This window comes from Staurois parvus, unplaced genomic scaffold, assembly GCF_062004578.1.
Source record: "Staurois parvus isolate SC_StPar_1 unplaced genomic scaffold, SC_StPar_1.0 ptg001181l, whole genome shotgun sequence".
Classification (NCBI taxonomy): Eukaryota; Metazoa; Chordata; class Amphibia; order Anura; family Ranidae; genus Staurois; species Staurois parvus.
Genome location: NW_028318977.1, coordinates 3,276,732 through 3,293,584, shown reverse-complemented (window position 1 = coordinate 3,293,584; position 16,853 = coordinate 3,276,732). Strand labels below are relative to the sequence as shown.

Sequence of the window (16,853 nt, the reverse complement as noted above, 5' to 3'; positions counted from 1 at the left end):
CCCAGACTCTGTCGACCATAGCCAAAGATGCTCGGAGGCACACTTGATGACAGCATTGCATAAGTAATGGGACTTTGCCTTCTGGATAAACACCAGGTTACGAGTCAACTCCTTCTGATGCAGCCAGATGCTCTTGGGTGGAGTCGGCGTTTGATTTAAAGCAACAGACTGGCTACACTAGCAGTTCCCTTGCTTTCTGGTGACTAGCATTAGCCAATCTCCAGACCTTGCCTTCTGGAGCAATAAGATGTTAGAGGTCCACTCCTTTCCATGCACCGATAATATGCTGTTGGGTGGAGTCAGGGTTTTCTTTGAAGCAACAGACTGGCTAAACCCGCAGGCCCTTGTTGTCTGGTGATTAGTAGCCCACGCTCTCCCTGCCACTTTAGATCCGAGGTCAGGGAACACAAGCTCTCCTTTTGAAAGGGCTGTTTAGAGGTGAGGACAATCCACTGCTAACCAGCTGTAGCTAGAAGAAGAGCCTCCTTCACCCCTTTTTGGAGATATTGCTTCTGACTCCAGAATGCATCCACTCCGCATCAGCAATTTGCCCTTGACTTCCTCTTGCTTGCCTGGGAAGAGCCAAACCAGCTCTCCCTGGTGGTCTAGTGGCTAGGATTCGGCGCTCTCACCGCCGCGGCCCGGGTTCGATTCCCGGTCAGGGAAAAATCTTCTTTCTCCACCCGAAGCCAGCAGGTTTTCTGCTTCTTTCAGAACACTGGTAGTAGCTGGACACCGTCGTCTGGGCTTCTGCCTAGCAGAGCTGAAAAAGGTTTCGCCATCCATCCCAATGGCTTTCTCAGCTCCAATCAGCATTGTGAACCTTTTCCAGCCTTTATACCCACCTGGCCAACTCAGCCAGCTTAATACAAACACAATGACGGTGACATGAAATGCATCAACGCCAGTCTCTGCTGCTTGATGTCGGTCTCTTTCTGAGAAGCCACTTTCTCAAAACCTTTGCCGCTTTCTTCCCAGACTCTGTCGACCATAGCCAAAGATGCTCGGAGGCACACTTGATGACAGCATTGCATAAGTAATGGGACTTTGCCTTCTGGATAAACACCAGGTTACGAGTTAACTCCTTCTGATGCAGCCAGATGCTCTTGGGTGGAGTCGGCAATTGATTTAAAGCAACAGACTGGCTACACTAGCAGTTCCCTTGCTTTCTGGTGACTAGCATTAGCCAATCTACAGACCTTGCCTTCTGGAACAATAAGATGTTAGAGGTCCACTCCTTCCCATGCACCGATAATATGCTGTTGGGTGGAGTCAGGGTTTTCTTTGAAGCAACAGACTGGCTAAACCCGCAGGCCCTTGTTGTCTGGTGATTAGTAGCCCACGCTCTCCCTGCCACTTTAGATCCGAGGTCAGGGAACACAAGCTCTCCTTTTGAAAGGGCTGTTTAGAGGTGAGGACAATCCACTGCTAACCAGCTGTAGCTAGAAGAAGAGCCTCCTTCACCCCTTTTTGGAGATATTGCTTCTGACTCCAGAATGCATCCACTCCGCATCAGCAATTTGCCCTTGACTTCCTCTCGCTTGCCTGGGAAGAGACAAACTAGCTCTCCCTGGTGGTCTAGTGGCTAGGATTCGGCGCTCTCACCGCCGCGGCCCGGGTTCAATTCCCGGTCAGGGAAAAATCTTCTTTCTCCACCCGAAGCCAGCAGGTTTTCTGCTTTTTTCAGAACACTGGTAGTAGCTGGGCACCGTCGTCTGGGCTTCTGCCTAGCAGAGCTGAAAAAGGTTTCGCCATCCATCCCAATGGCTTTCTCAGCTCCAATCAGCATTGTGAACCTTTTCCAGCCTTTATACCCACCTGGCCAACTCAGCCAGCTTAATACAAACACAATGACGGTGACATGAAATGCGTCAACGCCAATCTCTGCTGCTTGATGTCGGTCTCTTTCTGAGAAGCCACTTTCTCAAAACCTTTGCCGCTTTCTTCCCAGACTCTGTCGACCATAGCCAAAGATGCTCGGAGGCACACTTGATGACAGCATTGCATAAGTAATGGGACTTTGCCTTCTGGATAAACACCAGGTTACGAGTCAACTCCTTCTGATGCAGCCAGATGCTCTTGGGTGGAGTCGGCGTTTGATTTAAAGCAACAGACTGGCTACACTAGCAGTTCCCTTGCTTTCTGGTGACTAGCATTAGCCAATCTCCAGACCTTGCCTTCTGGAACAATAAGATGTTAGAGGTCCACTCCTTCACATGCACCGATAATATGCTGTTGGGTGGAGTCAGGGTTTTCTTTGAAGCAACAGACTGGCTAAACCCGCAGGCCCTTGTTGTCTGGTGATTAGTAGTCCACGCTCTTCCTGCCACTTTAGATGCGAGGTCAGGGAACAGAAGCTCTCCTCCTTTTGAAAAAAGGGCTGTTTAGAGGTGAGGACAATCCACTGCTAACCAGCTGTAGCTAGAAGAAGAGCCTCCTTCACCCCTTTTTGGAGATATTGCTTCTGACTCCAGAATGCATCCACTCCGCATCAGCAATTTGCCCTTGACTTCCTCTCGCTTGCCTGGGAAGAGCCAAACCAGCTCTCCCTGGTGGTCTAGTGGCTAGGATTCGGCGCTCTCACCGCCGCGGCCCGGGTTCGATTCCCGGTCAGGGAAAAATCTTCTTTCTCCACCCGAAGCCAGCAGGTTTTCTGCTTCTTTCAGAACACTGGTAGTAGCTGGACACCGTCGTCTGGGCTTCTGCCTAGCAGAGCTGAAAAAGGTTTCGCCATCCATCCCAATGGCTTTCTCAGCTCCAATCAGCACTGTGAACCTTTTCCAGCCTTTATACCCACCTGGCCAACTCAGCCAGCTTAATACAAACACAATGACGGTGACATGAAATGCGTCAACGCCAGTCTCTGCTGCTTGATGTCGGTCTCTTTCTGAGAAGCCACTTTCTCAAAACCTTTGCCACTTTCTTCCCAGACTCTGTCGACCATAGCCAAAGATGCTCGGAGGCACACTTGATGACAGCATTGCATAAGTAATGGGACTTTGCCTTCTGGATAAACACCAGGTTACGAGTCAACTCCTTCTGATGCAGCCAGATGCTCTTGGGTGGAGTCGGCGTTTGATTTAAAGCAACAGACTGGCTACACTAGCAGTTCCCTTGCTTTCTGGTGACTAGCATTAGCCAATCTCCAGACCTTGCCTTCTGGAACAATAAGATGTTAGAGGTCCACTCCTTCCCATGCACCGATAATATGCTGTTGGGTGGAGTCAGGGTTTTCTTTGAAGCAACAGACTGGCTAAACCCGCAGGCCCTTGTTGTCTGGTGATTAGTAGCCCACGCTCTCCCTGCCACTTTAGATCCGAGGTCAGGGAACACAAGCTCTCCTTTTGAAAGGGCTGTTTAGAGGTGAGGACAATCCACTGCTAACCAGCTGTAACTAGAAGAAGAGCCTCCTTCACCCCTTTTTGGAGATATTGCTTCTGACTCCAGAATGCATCCACTCCGCATCAGCAATTTGCCCTTGACTTCCTCTCGCTTGCCTGGGAAGAGCCAAACCAGCTCTCCCTGGTGGTCTAGTGGCTAGGATTCGGCGCTCTCACCGCCGTGGCCCGGGTTCGATTCCCGGTCAGGGAAAAATCTTCTTTCTCCACCCGAAGCCAGCAGGTTTTCTGCTTCTTTCAGAACACTGGTAGTAGCTGGACACCGTCGTCTGGGCTTCTGCCTAGCAGAGCTGAAAAAGGTTTTGCCATCCATCCCAATGGCTTTCTCAGCTCCAATCAGCATTGTGATCCTTTTCCAGCCTTTATACCCACCTGGCCAACTCAGCCAGCTTAATACAAACACAATGACGGTGACATGAAATGCGTCAACGCCAGTCTCTGCTGCTTGATGTCGGTCTCTTTCTGGGAAGCCACTTTCTCAAAACCGTTGCCGCTTTCTTCCCAGACTCTGTCGACCATAGCCAAAGATGCTCAGAGGCACACTTGATGACAGCATTGCATAAGTAATGGGAATTTGCCTTCTGGATAAACACCAGGTTAGGAGTCAACTCCTTCTGATGCAGCCAGATGCTCTTGGGTGGAGTCGGCGTTTGATTTAAAGCAACAGACTGGCTACACTAGCAGTTCCCTTGCTTTCTGGTGACTAGCATTAGCCAATCTCCAGACCTTGCCTTCTGGAACAATAAGATGTTAGAGGTCCACTCCTTCCCATGCACCGAAAATATGCTGTTGGGTGGAGTCAGGGTTTTCTTTGAAGCAACAGACTGGCTAAACCCGCAGGCCCTTGTTGTCTGGTTATTAGTAGCCCACGCTCTCCCTGCCACTTTAGATCCGAGGTCAGGGAACACAAGCTTTCCTTTTGAAAGGGCTGTTTAGAGGTGAGGACAATCCACTGCTAACCAGCTGTAGCTAGAAGAAGAGCCTCCTTCACCCCTTTTTGGAGATATTGCTTCTGACTCCAGAATGCATCCACTCCGCATCAGCAATTTGCCCTTGACTTCCTCTCGCTTGCCTGGGAAGAGCCAAACCAGCTCTCCCTGGTGGTCTAGTGGCTAGGATTCGGCGCTCTCACCGCCGCGGCCCGGGTTCGATTCCCGGTCAGGGAAAAATCTTTTTTCTCCACCCGAAGCCAGCAGGTTTTCTGCTTCTTTCAGAACACTGGTAGTAGCTGGACACCGTCGTCTGGGCTTCTGCCTAGCAGAGCTGATAAAGGTTTCGCCATCCATCCCAATGGCTTTCTCAGCTCCAATCAGCACTGTGAACCTTTTCCAGCCTTTATACCCACCTGGCCAACTCAGCCAGCTTAATACAAACACAATGACAGTGACATGAAATACGTCAACGCCAATCTCTGCTGCTTGATGTCGGTCTCTTTCTGAGAAGCCACTTTCTCAAAACCTTTGCCGCTTTCTTCCCAGACTCTGTCGACCATAGCCAAAGATGCTCGGAGGCACACTTGATGACAGCATTGCATAAGTAATGGGACTTTGCCTTCTGGATAAACACCAGGTTACGAGTCAACTCCTTCTGATGCAGCCAGATGCTCTTGGGTGGAGTCGGCGTTTGATTTAAAGCAACAGACTGGCTACACTAGCAGTTCCCTTGCTTTCTGGTGACTAGCATTAGCCAATCTCCAGACCTTGCCTTCTGGAGCAATAAGATGTTAGAGGTCCACTCCTTCCCATGCACCGATAATATGCTGTTGGGTGGAGTCAGGGTTTTCTTTGAAGCAACAGACTGGCTAAACCCGCAGGCCCTTGTTGTCTGGTGATTAGTAGCCCACGCTCTCCCTGCCACTTTAGATCCGAGGTCAGGGAACACAAGCTCTCCTTTTGAAAGGGCTGTTTAGAGGTGAGGACAATCCACTGCTAACCAGCTGTAGCTAGAAGAAGAGCCTCCTTCACCCCTTTTTGGAGATATTGCTTCTGACTCCAGAATGCATCCACTCCGCATCAGCAATTTGCCCTTGACTTCCTCTTGCTTCCCTGGGAAGAGCCAAACCAGCTCTCCCTGGTGGTCTAGTGGCTAGGATTCGGCGCTCTCACCGCCGCGGCCCGGGTTCGATTCCCGGTCAGGGAAAAATCTTCTTTCTCCACCCAAAGCCAGCAGGTTTTCTGCTTCTTTCAGAACACTGGTAGTAGCTGGACACCGTCGTCTGGGCTTCTGCCTAGCAGAGCTGAAAAAGGTTTCGCCATCCATCCCAATGGCTTTCTCAGCTCCAATCAGCATTGTGAACCTTTTCCAGCCTTTATACCCACCTGGCCAACTCAGCCAGCTTAATACAAACACAATGACGGTGACATGAAATGCGTCAACGCCAGTCTCTGCTGCTTGATGTCGGTCTCTTTCTGAGAAGCCACTTTCTCAAAACCTTTGCCGCTTTCTTCCCAGACTCTGTCGACCATAGCCAAAGATGCTCGGAGGCACACTTGATGACAGCATTGCATAAGTAATGGGACTTTGCCTTCTGGATAAACACCAGGTTACGAGTTAACTCCTTCTGATGCAGCCAGATGCTCTTGGGTGGAGTCGGCAATTGATTTAAAGCAACAGACTGGCTACACTAGCAGTTCCCTTACTTTCTGGTGACTAGCATTAGCCAATCTACAGACCTTGCCTTCTGGAACAATAAGATGTTAGAGGTCCACTCCTTCCCATGCACCAATAATATGCTGTTGGGTGGAGTCAGGGTTTTCTTTGAAGCAACAGACTGGCTAAACCCGCAGGCCCTTGTTGTCTGGTGATTAGTAGCCCACGCTCTCCCTGCCACTTTAGATCCGAGGTCAGGGAACACAAGTTCTCCTTTTGAAAGGGCTGTTTAGAGGTGAGGACAATCCACTGCTAACCAGCTGTAGCTAGAAGAAGAGCCTCCTTCACCCCTTTTTGGAGATATTGCTTCTGACTCCAGAATGCATCCACTCCGCATCAGCAATTTGCCCTTGACTTCCTCTTGCTTGCCTGGGAAGAGCCAAACCAGCTCTCCCTGGTGGTCTAGTGGCTAGGATTCGGCGCTCTCACCGCCGCGGCCTGGGTTCGATTCCCGGTCAGGGAAAAATCTTCTTTCTCCACCCGAAGCCAGCAGGCTTTCTGCTTCTTTCAGATCACTGGTAGTAGCTGGACACCGTCGTCTGGGCTTCTGCCTAGCAGAGCTGAAAAAGGTTTCGCCATCCATCCCAATGGCTTTCTCAGCTCCAATCAGCATTGTGAACCTTTTCCAGCCTTTATACCCACCTGGCCAACTCAGCCAGCTTAATACAAACACAATGACGGTGACATGAAATGCGTCAACGCCAGTCTCTGCTGCTTGATGTCGGTCTCTTTCTGAGAAGCCACTTTCTCAAAACCTTTGCCGCTTTCTTCCCAGACTCTGTCGACCATAGCCAAAGATGCTCGGAGGCACACTTGATGACAGCATTGCATAAGTAATGGGACTTTGCCTTCTGGATAAACACCAGGTTACGAGTTAACTCCTTCTGATGCAGCCAGATGCTCTTGGGTGGAGTCGGCAATTGATTTAAAGCAACAGACTGGCTACACTAGCAGTTCCCTTACTTTCTGGTGACTAGCATTAGCCAATCTACAGACCTTGCCTTCTGGAACAATAAGATGTTAGAGGTCCACTCCTTCCCATGCACCAATAATATGCTGTTGGGTGGAGTCAGGGTTTTCTTTGAAGCAACAGACTGGCTAAACCCGCAGGCCCTTGTTGTCTGGTGATTAGTAGCCCACGCTCTCCCTGCCACTTTAGATCCGAGGTCAGGGAACACAAGCTCTCCTTTTGAAAGGGCTGTTTAGAGGTGAGGACAATCCACTGCTAACCAGCTGTAGCTAGAAGAAGAGCCTCCTTCACCCCTTTTTGGAGATATTGCTTCTGACTCCAGAATGCATCCACTCCGCATCAGCAATTTGCCCTTGACTTCCTCTTGCTTGCCTGGGAAGAGCCAAACCAGCTCTCCCTGGTGGTCTGGTGGCTAGGATTCGGCGCTCTCACCGCCGCGGCCTGGGTTCGATTCCCGGTCAGGGAAAAATCTTCTTTCTCCACCCGAAGCCAGCAGGCTTTCTGCTTCTTTCAGATCACTGGTAGTAGCTGGACACCGTCGTCTGGGCTTCTGCCTAGCAGAGCTGAAAAAGGTTTCGCCATCCATCCCAATGGCTTTCTCAGCTCCAATCAGCATTGTGAACCTTTTCCAGCCTTTATACCCACCTGGCCAACTCAGCCAGCTTAATACAAACACAATGACGGTGACATGAAATGCGTCAACGCCAGTCTCTGCTGCTTGATGTCGGTCTCTTTCTGAGAAGCCACTTTCTCAAAACCTTTGCCGCTTTCTTCCCAGACTCTGTCGACCATAGCCAAAGATGCTCGGAGGCACACTTGATGACAGCATTGCATAAGTAATGGGACTTTGCCTTCTGGATAAACACCAGGTTACGAGTCAACTCCTTCTGATGCAGCCAGATGCTCTTGGGTGGAGTCGGCGTTTGATTTAAAGCAACAGACTGGCTACACTAGCAGTTCCCTTGCTTTCTGGTGACTAGCATTAGCCAATCTCCAAACCTTGCCTTCTGGAACAATAAGATGTTAGAGGTCCACTCCTTCCCATGCACCGATAATATGCTGTTGGGTGGAGTCAGGGTTTTCTTTGAAGCAACAGACTGGCTAAACCCGCAGGCCCTTGTTGTCTGGTGATTAGTAGCCCACGCTCTCCCTGCCACTTTAGATCCGAGGTCAGGGAACACAAGCTCTCCTTTTGAAAGGGCTGTTTAGAGGTGAGGACAATCCACTGCTAACCAGCTGTAGCTAGAAGAAGAGCCTCCTTCACCCCTTTTTGGAGATATTGCTTCTGACTCCAGAATGCATCCACTCCGCATCAGCAATTTGCCCTTGACTTCCTCTCGCTTGCCTGGGAAGAGACAAACTAGCTCTCCCTGGTGGTCTAGTGGCTAGGATTCGGCGCTCTCACCGCCGCGGCCCGGGTTCGATTCCCGGTCAGGGAAAAATCTTCTTTCTCCACCCGAAGCCAGCAGGTTTTCTGCTTTTTTCAGAACACTGGTAGTAGCTGGGCACCGTCGTCTGGGCTTCTGCCTAGCAGAGCTGAAAAAGGTTTCGCCATCCATCCCAATGGCTTTCTCAGCTCCAATCAGCATTGTGAACCTTTTCCAGCCTTTATACCCACCTGGCCAACTCAGCCAGCTTAATACAAACACAATGACGGTGACATGAAATGCGTCAACGCCAATCTCTGCTGCTTGATGTCGGTCTCTTTCTGAGAAGCCACTTTCTCAAAACCTTTGCCGCTTTCTTCCCAGACTCTGTCGACCATAGCCAAAGATGCTCGGAGGCACACTTGATGACAGCATTGCATAAGTAATGGGACTTTGCCTTCTGGATAAACACCAGGTTACGAGTCAACTCCTTCTGATGCAGCCAGATGCTCTTGGGTGGAGTCGGCGTTTGATTTAAAGCAACAGACTGGCTACACTAGCAGTTCCCTTGCTTTCTGGTGACTAGCATTAGCCAATCTCCAGACCTTGCCTTCTGGAACAATAAGATGTTAGAGGTCCACTCCTTCCCATGCACCGATAATATGCTGTTGGGTGGAGTCAGGGTTTTCTTTGAAGCAACAGACTGGCTAAACCCGCAGGCCCTTGTTGTCTGGTGATTAGTAGTCCACGCTCTTCCTGCCACTTTAGATGCGAGGTCAGGGAACACAAGCTCTCCTCCTTTTGAAAAAAGGGCTGTTTAGAGGTGAGGACAATCCACTGCTAACCAGCTGTAGCTAGAAGAAGAGCCTCCTTCACCCCTTTTTGGAGATATTGCTTCTGACTCCAGAATGCATCCACTCCGCATCAGCAATTTGCCCTTGACTTCCTCTCGCTTGCCTGGGAAGAGCCAAACCAGCTCTCCCTGGTGGTCTAGTGGCTAGGATTCGGCGCTCTCACCGCCGCGGCCCGGGTTCGATTCCCGGTCAGGGAAAAATCTTCTTTCTCCACCCGAAGCCAGCAGGTTTTCTGCTTCTTTCAGAACACTGGTAGTAGCTGGACACCGTCGTCTGGGCTTCTGCCTAGCAGAGCTGAAAAAGGTTTCGCCATCCATCCCAATGGCTTTCTCAGCTCCAATCAGCACTGTGAACCTTTTCCAGCCTTTATACCCACCTGGCCAACTCAGCCAGCTTAATACAAACACAATGACGGTGACATGAAATGCGTCAACGCCAGTCTCTGCTGCTTGATGTCGGTCTCTTTCTGAGAAGCCACTTTCTCAAAACCTTTGCCGCTTTCTTCCCAGACTCTGTCGACCATAGCCAAAGATGCTCGGAGGCACACTTGATGACAGCATTGCATAAGTAATGGGACTTTGCCTTCTGGATAAACACCAGGTTACGAGTCAACTCCTTCTGATGCAGCCAGATGCTCTTGGGTGGAGTCGGCGTTTGATTTAAAGCAACAGACTGGCTACACTAGCAGTTCCCTTGCTTTCTGGTGACTAGCATTAGCCAATCTCCAGACCTTGCCTTCTGGAACAATAAGATGTTAGAGGTCCACTCCTTCCCATGCACCGATAATATGCTGTTGGGTGGAGTCAGGGTTTTCTTTGAAGCAACAGACTGGCTAAACCCGCAGGCCCTTGTTGTCTGGTGATTAGTAGCCCACGCTCTCCCTGCCACTTTAGATCCGAGGTCAGGGAACACAAGCTCTCCTTTTGAAAGGGCTGTTTAGAGGTGAGGACAATCCACTGCTAACCAGCTGAAACTAGAAGAAGAGCCTCCTTCACCCCTTTTTGGAGATATTGCTTCTGACTCCAGAATGCATCCACTCCGCATCAGCAATTTGCCCTTGACTTCCTCTCGCTTGCCTGGGAAGAGCCAAACCAGCTCTCCCTGGTGGTCTAGTGGCTAGGATTCGGCGCTCTCACCGCCGTGGCCCGGGTTCGATTCCCGGTCAGGGAAAAATCTTCTTTCTCCACCCGAAGCCAGCAGGTTTTCTGCTTCTTTCAGAACACTGGTAGTAGCTGGACACCGTCGTCTGGGCTTCTGCCTAGCAGAGCTGAAAAAGGTTTCGCCATCCATCCCAATGGCTTTCTCAGCTCCAATCAGCATTGTGATCCTTTTCCAGCCTTTATACCCACCTGGCCAACTCAGCCAGCTTAATACAAACACAATGACGGTGACATGAAATGCGTCAACGCCAGTCTCTGCTGCTTGATGTCGGTCTCTTTCTGGGAAGCCACTTTCTCAAAACCGTTGCCGCTTTCTTCCCAGACTCTGTCGACCATAGCCAAAGATGCTCAGAGGCACACTTGATGACAGCATTGCATAAGTAATGGGAATTTGCCTTCTGGATAAACACCAGGTTACGAGTCAACTCCTTCTGATGCAGCCAGATGCTCTTGGGTGGAGTCGGCGTTTGATTTAAAGCAACAGACTGGCTACACTAGCAGTTCCCTTGCTTTCTGGTGACTAGCATTAGCCAATCTCCAGACCTTGCCTTCTGGAACAATAAGATGTTAGAGGTCCACTCCTTCCCATGCACCGAAAATATGCTGTTGGGTGGAGTCAGGGTTTTCTTTGAAGCAACAGACTGGCTAAACCCGCAGGCCCTTGTTGTCTGGTTATTAGTAGCCCACGCTCTCCCTGCCACTTTAGATCCGAGGTCAGGGAACACAAGCTCTCCTTTTGAAAGGGCTGTTTAGAGGTGAGGACAATCCACTGCTAACCAGCTGTAGCTAGAAGAAGAGCCTCCTTCACCCCTTTTTGGAGATATTGCTTCTGACTCCAGAATGCATCCACTCCGCATCAGCAATTTGCCCTTGACTTCCTCTCGCTTGCCTGGGAAGAGCCAAACCAGCTCTCCCTGGTGGTCTAGTGGCTAGGATTCGGCGCTCTCACCGCCGCGGCCCGGGTTCGATTCCCGGTCAGGGAAAAATCTTCTTTCTCCACCCGAAGCCAGCAGGTTTTCTGCTTCTTTCAGAACACTGGTAGTAGCTGGACACCGTCGTCTGGGCTTCTGCCTAGCAGAGCTGAAAAAGGTTTGGCCCGCCATCCATCCCAATGGCTTTCTCAGCTCCAATCAGCATTGTGATCCTTTTCCAGCCTTTATACCCACCTGGCCAACTCAGCCAGCTTAATACAAACACAATGACGGTGACATGAAATGCATCAACGCCAGTCTCTGCTGCTTGATGTCGGTCTCTTTCTGGGAAGCCACTTTCTCAAAACCGTTGCCGCTTTCTTCCCAGACTCTGTCGACCATAGCCAAAGATGCTCAGAGGCACACTTGATGAAAGCATTGCATAAGTAATGGGACTTTGCCTTCTGGATAAACACCAGGTTACGAGTCAACTCCTTCTGATGCAGCCAGATGCTCTTGGGTGGAGTCGGCGTTTGATTTAAAGCAACAGACTGGCTACACTAGCAGTTCCCTTGCTTTCTGGTGACTAGCATTAGCCAATCTCCAGACCTTGCCTTCTGGAACAATAAGATGTTAGAGGTCCACTCCTTCCCATGCACCGATAATATGCTGTTGGGTGGAGTCAGGGTTTTCTTTGAAGCAACAGACTGGCTAAACCCGCAGGCCCTTGTTGTCTGGTTATCAGTAGCCCACGCTCTCCCTGCCACTTTAGATCCGAGGTCAGGGAACACAAGCTCTCCTTTTGAAAGGGCTGTTTAGAGGTGAGGACAATCCACTGCTAACCAGCTGTAGCTAGAAGAAGAGCCTCCTTCACCCCTTTTTGGAGATATTGCTTCTGACTCCAGAATGCATCCACTCCGCATCAGCAATTTGCCCTTGACTTCCTCTCGCTTGCCTGGGAAGAGCCAAACCAGCTCTCCCTGGTGGTCTAGTGGCTAGGATTCGGCGCTCTCACCGCCACGGCCAGGGTTCGATTCCCGGTCAGGGAAAAATCTTTTTTCTCCACCCGAAGCCAGCAGGTTTTCTGCTTCTTTCAGAACACTGGTAGTAGCTGGACACCGTCGTCTGGGCTTCTGCCTAGCAGAGCTGATAAAGGTTTCGCCATCCATCCCAATGGCTTTCTCAGCTCCAATCAGCACTGTGAACCTTTTCCAGCCTTTATACCCACCTGGCCAACTCAGCCAGCTTAATACAAACACAATGACGGTGACATGAAATGCGTCAACGCCAGTCTCTGCTGCTTGATGTCGGTCTCTTTCTGAGAAGCCACTTTCTCAAAACCTTTGCCGCTTTCTTCCCAGACTCTGTCGACCATAGCCAAAGATGCTTGGAGGCACACTTGATGACAGCATTGCATAAGTAATGGGACTTTGCCTTCTGGATAAACACCAGGTTACGAGTCAACTCCTTCTGATGCAGCCAGATGCTCTTGGGTGGAGTCGGCGTTTGATTTAAAGCAACAGACTGGCTACACTAGCAGTTCCCTTGCTTTCTGGTGACTAGCATTAGCCAATCTCCAGACCTTGCCTTCTGGAACAATAAGATGTTAGAGGTCCACTCCTTCCCATGCATCGATAATATGCTGTTGGGTGGAGTCAGGGTTTTCTTTGAAGCAACAGACTGGCTAAACCCGCAGGCCCTTGTTGTCTGGTGATTAGTAGCCCACGCTCTCCCTGCCACTTTAGATCCGAGGTCAGGGAACACAAGCTCTCCTTTTGAAAGGGCTGTTTAGAGGTGAGGACAATCCACTGCTAACCAGCTGTAGCTAGAAGAAGAGCCTCCTTCACCCCTTTTTGGAGATATTGCTTCTGACTCCAGAATGCATCCACTCTGCATCAGCAATTTGCCCTTGACTTCCTCTCGCTTGCCTGGGAAGAGCCAAACCAGCTCTCCCTGGTGGTCTAGTGGCTAGGATTCGGCGCTCTCACCTCCGTGGCCCGGGTTCGATTCCCGGTCAGGGAAAAATCTTCTTTCTCCACCCGAAGCCAGCAGGTTTTCTGCTTCTTTCAGAACACTGGTAGTAGCTGGACACCGTCGTCTGGGCTTCTGCCTAGCAGAGCTGAAAAAGGTTTGGCCCGCCATCCATCCCAATGGCTTTCTCAGCTCCAATCAGCATTGTGATCCTTTTCCAGCCTTTATACCCACCTGGCCAACTCAGCCAGCTTAATACAAACACAATGACGGTGACATGAAATGCATCAACGCCAGTCTCTGCTGCTTGATGTCGGTCTCTTTCTGGGAAGCCACTTTCTCAAAACCGTTGCCGCTTTCTTCCCAGACTCTGTCGACCATAGCCAAAGATGCTCAGAGGCACACTTGATGACAGCATTGCATAAGTAATGGGACTTTGCCTTCTGGATAAACACCAGGTTACGAGTCAACTCCTTCTGATGCAGCCAGATGCTCTTGGGTGGAGTCGGCGTTTGATTTAAAGCAACAGACTGGCTACACTAGCAGTTCCCTTGCTTTCTGGTGACTAGCATTAGCCAATCTCCAGACCTTGCCTTCTGGAACAATAAGATGTTAGAGGTCCACTCCTTCCCATGCACCGATAATATGCTGTTGGGTGGAGTCAGGGTTTTCTTTGAAGCAACAGACTGGCTAAACCCGCAGGCCCTTGTTGTCTGGTTATCAGTAGCCCACGCTCTCCCTGCCACTTTAGATCCGAGGTCAGGGAACACAAGCTCTCCTTTTGAAAGGGCTGTTTAGAGGTGAGGACAATCCACTGCTAACCAGCTGTAGCTAGAAGAAGAGCCTCCTTCACCCCTTTTTGGAGATATTGCTTCTGACTCCAGAATGCATCCACTCCGCATCAGCAATTTGCCCTTGACTTCCTCTCGCTTGCCTGGGAACATCCAAACCAGCTCTCCCTGGTGGTCTAGTGGCTAGGATTCGGCGCTCTCACCGCCGCGGCCAGGGTTCGATTCCCGGTCAGGGAAAAATCTTCTTTCTCCACCCGAAGCCAGCAGGTTTTCTGCTTCTTTCAGAACACTGGTAGTAGCTGGACACCGTCGTCTGGGCTTCTGCCTAGCAGAGCTGAAAAAGGTTTCGCCATCCATCCCAATGGCTTTCTCAGCTCCAATCAGCACTGTGAACCTTTTCCAGCCTTTATACCCACCTGGCCAACTCAGCCAGCTTAATACAAACACAATGACGGTGACATGAAATGCGTCAACGCCAGTCTCTGCTGCTTGATGTCGGTCTCTTTCTGAGAAGCCACTTTCTCAAAACCTTTGCCGCTTTCTTCCCAGACTCTGTCGACCATAGCCAAAGATGCTCGGAGGCACACTTGATGACAGCATTGCATAAGTAATGGGACTTTGCCTTCTGGATAAACACCAGGTTACGAGTCAACTCCTTCTGATGCAGCCAGATGCTCTTGGGTGGAGTCGGCGTTTGATTTAAAGCAACAGACTGGCTACACTAGCAGTTCCCTTGCTTTCTGGTGACTAGCATTAGCCAATCTCCAGACCTTGCCTTCTGGAACAATAAGATGTTAGAGGTCCACTCCTTCCCATGCACCGAAAATATGCTGTTGGGTGGAGTCAGGGTTTTCTTTGAAGCAACAGACTGGCTAAACCCGCAGGCCCTTGTTGTCTGGTGATTAGTAGCCCACGCTCTCCCTGCCACTTTAGATCCGAGGTCAGGGAACACAAGCTCTCCTTTTGAAAGGGCTGTTTAGAGGTGAGGACAATCCACTGCTAACCAGCTGTAGCTAGAAGAAGAGCCTCCTTCACCCCTTTTTGGAGATATTGCTTCTGACTCCAGAATGCATCCACTCCGCATCAGCAATTTGCCCTTGACTTCCTCTCGCTTGCCTGGGAAGAGCCAAACCAGCTCTCCCTGGTGGTCTAGTGGCTAGGATTCGGCGCTCTCACCGCCGCGGCCCGGGTTCGATTCCCGGTCAGGGAAAAATCTTCTTTCTCCACCCGAAGCCAGCAGGTTTCCTGCTTCTTTCAGAACACTGGTAGTAGCTGGACACCGTCGTCTGGGCTTCTGCCTAGCAGAGCTGATAATGGTTTCGCCATCCATCCCAATGGCTTTCTCAGCTCCAATCAGCACTGTGAACCTTTTCCAGCCTTTATACCCACCTGGCCAACTCAGCCAGCTTAATACAAACACAATGACGGTGACATGAAATGCGTCAACGCCAGTCTCTGCTGCTTGATGTCGGTCTCTTTCTGAGAAGCCACTTTCTCAAAACCTTTGCCGCTTTCTTCCCAGACTCTGTCGACCATAGCCAAAGATGCTCGGAGGCACACTTGATGACAGCATTGCATAAGTAATGGGACTTTGCCTTCTGGATAAACACCAGGTTACGAGTCAACTCCTTCTGATGCAGCCAGATGCTCTTGGGTGGAGTCGGCGTTTGATTTAAAGCAACAGACTGGCTACACTAGCAGTTCCCTTGCTTTCTGGTGACTAGCATTAGCCAATCTCCAGACCTTGCCTTCTGGAACAATAAGATGTTAGAGGTCCACTCCTTCCCATGCACCGATAATATGCTGTTGGGTGGAGTCAGGGTTTTCTTTGAAGCAACAGACTGGCTAAACCCGCAGGCCCTTGTTGTCTGGTGATTAGTAGCCCACGCTCTCCCTGCCACTTTAGATCCGAGGTCAGGGAACACAAGCTCTCCTTTTGAAAGGGCTGTTTAGAGGTGAGGACAATCCACTGCTAACCAGCTGTAGCTAGAAGAAGAGCCTCCTTCACCCCTTTTTGGAGATATTGCTTCTGACTCCAGAATGCATCCACTCCGCATCAGCAATTTGCCCTTAACTTCCTCTCGCTTGCCTGGGAAGAGCCAAACCAGCTCTCCCTGGTGGTCTAGTGGCTAGGATAAGGCGCTCTCACCGCCGCGGCCCGGGTTCGATTCCCTGTCAGGGAAAAGTCTTCTTTCTCCACCCGAAGCCAGCAGGTTTTCTGCTTCTTTCAGAACACTGGTAGTAGCTGGACACCGTCGTCTGGGCTTCTGCCTAGCAGAGCTGATAAAGGTTTCGCCATCCATCCCAATGGCTTTCTCAGCTCCAATCAGCATTGTGAACCTTTTCCAGCCTTTATACCCACCTGGCCAACTCAGCCAGCTTAATACAAACACAATGACGGTGACATGAAATGCGTCAACGCCAGTCTCTGCTGCTTGATGTCGGTCTCTTTCTGGGAATCCACTTTCTCAAAACCGTTGCCGCTTTCTTCCCAGACTCTGTCGACCATAGCCAAAGATGCTCAGAGGAACACTTGATGACAGCATTGCATAAGTAATGGGACTTTGCCTTCTGGATAAACACCAGGTTACGAGTCAACTCCTTCTGATGCAGCCAGATGCTCTTGGGTGGAGTCGGCGTTTGATTTAAAGCAACAGACTGGCTACACTAGCAGTTCCCTTGCTTTCTGGTGACTAGCATTAGCCAATCTCCAGACCTTGCCTTCTGGAACAATAAGATGTTAGAGGTCCACTCCTTCCCATGCACCGATAATATGCTGTTG

The 16,853-nt window shown here is 50.4% G+C and overlaps 16 non-coding genes across 16 annotated transcripts; all 16 read left to right on the top strand.

Annotated features, from left to right (window-relative positions):
- The first annotated feature begins 594 nt into the window (after positions 1-594).
- On the top strand, positions 595-666 carry TRNAE-CUC (transfer RNA glutamic acid (anticodon CUC)). Its single transcript has one exon. It is a non-coding gene; the product is annotated as a tRNA-Glu (tRNA).
- Positions 667-1,567: 901 nt separating this feature from the next.
- On the top strand, positions 1,568-1,639 carry TRNAE-CUC (transfer RNA glutamic acid (anticodon CUC)). Its single transcript has one exon. It is a non-coding gene; the product is annotated as a tRNA-Glu (tRNA).
- A 907-nt stretch (positions 1,640-2,546) lies between these two features.
- TRNAE-CUC (transfer RNA glutamic acid (anticodon CUC)) lies at positions 2,547-2,618 on the top strand. Its single transcript has one exon. It is a non-coding gene; the product is annotated as a tRNA-Glu (tRNA).
- Positions 2,619-3,519: 901 nt separating this feature from the next.
- Positions 3,520-3,591, top strand: TRNAE-CUC (transfer RNA glutamic acid (anticodon CUC)). The gene has a single exon. It is a non-coding gene; the product is annotated as a tRNA-Glu (tRNA).
- Positions 3,592-4,492: 901 nt separating this feature from the next.
- TRNAE-CUC (transfer RNA glutamic acid (anticodon CUC)) lies at positions 4,493-4,564 on the top strand. Its single transcript has one exon. It is a non-coding gene; the product is annotated as a tRNA-Glu (tRNA).
- Positions 4,565-5,465: 901 nt separating this feature from the next.
- TRNAE-CUC (transfer RNA glutamic acid (anticodon CUC)) lies at positions 5,466-5,537 on the top strand. The gene has a single exon. It is a non-coding gene; the product is annotated as a tRNA-Glu (tRNA).
- A 901-nt stretch (positions 5,538-6,438) lies between these two features.
- TRNAE-CUC (transfer RNA glutamic acid (anticodon CUC)) lies at positions 6,439-6,510 on the top strand. Its single transcript has one exon. It is a non-coding gene; the product is annotated as a tRNA-Glu (tRNA).
- A 901-nt stretch (positions 6,511-7,411) lies between these two features.
- TRNAE-CUC (transfer RNA glutamic acid (anticodon CUC)) lies at positions 7,412-7,483 on the top strand. Its single transcript has one exon. It is a non-coding gene; the product is annotated as a tRNA-Glu (tRNA).
- A 901-nt stretch (positions 7,484-8,384) lies between these two features.
- On the top strand, positions 8,385-8,456 carry TRNAE-CUC (transfer RNA glutamic acid (anticodon CUC)). Its single transcript has one exon. It is a non-coding gene; the product is annotated as a tRNA-Glu (tRNA).
- Positions 8,457-9,363: 907 nt separating this feature from the next.
- TRNAE-CUC (transfer RNA glutamic acid (anticodon CUC)) lies at positions 9,364-9,435 on the top strand. The gene has a single exon. It is a non-coding gene; the product is annotated as a tRNA-Glu (tRNA).
- A 901-nt stretch (positions 9,436-10,336) lies between these two features.
- Positions 10,337-10,408, top strand: TRNAE-CUC (transfer RNA glutamic acid (anticodon CUC)). The gene has a single exon. It is a non-coding gene; the product is annotated as a tRNA-Glu (tRNA).
- A 901-nt stretch (positions 10,409-11,309) lies between these two features.
- On the top strand, positions 11,310-11,381 carry TRNAE-CUC (transfer RNA glutamic acid (anticodon CUC)). The gene has a single exon. It is a non-coding gene; the product is annotated as a tRNA-Glu (tRNA).
- Positions 11,382-12,286: 905 nt separating this feature from the next.
- On the top strand, positions 12,287-12,358 carry TRNAE-CUC (transfer RNA glutamic acid (anticodon CUC)). The gene has a single exon. It is a non-coding gene; the product is annotated as a tRNA-Glu (tRNA).
- A 901-nt stretch (positions 12,359-13,259) lies between these two features.
- Positions 13,260-13,331, top strand: TRNAE-CUC (transfer RNA glutamic acid (anticodon CUC)). The gene has a single exon. It is a non-coding gene; the product is annotated as a tRNA-Glu (tRNA).
- Positions 13,332-14,236: 905 nt separating this feature from the next.
- TRNAE-CUC (transfer RNA glutamic acid (anticodon CUC)) lies at positions 14,237-14,308 on the top strand. The gene has a single exon. It is a non-coding gene; the product is annotated as a tRNA-Glu (tRNA).
- Positions 14,309-15,209: 901 nt separating this feature from the next.
- Positions 15,210-15,281, top strand: TRNAE-CUC (transfer RNA glutamic acid (anticodon CUC)). The gene has a single exon. It is a non-coding gene; the product is annotated as a tRNA-Glu (tRNA).
- The last annotated feature ends 1,572 nt before the right edge of the window (positions 15,282-16,853 follow it).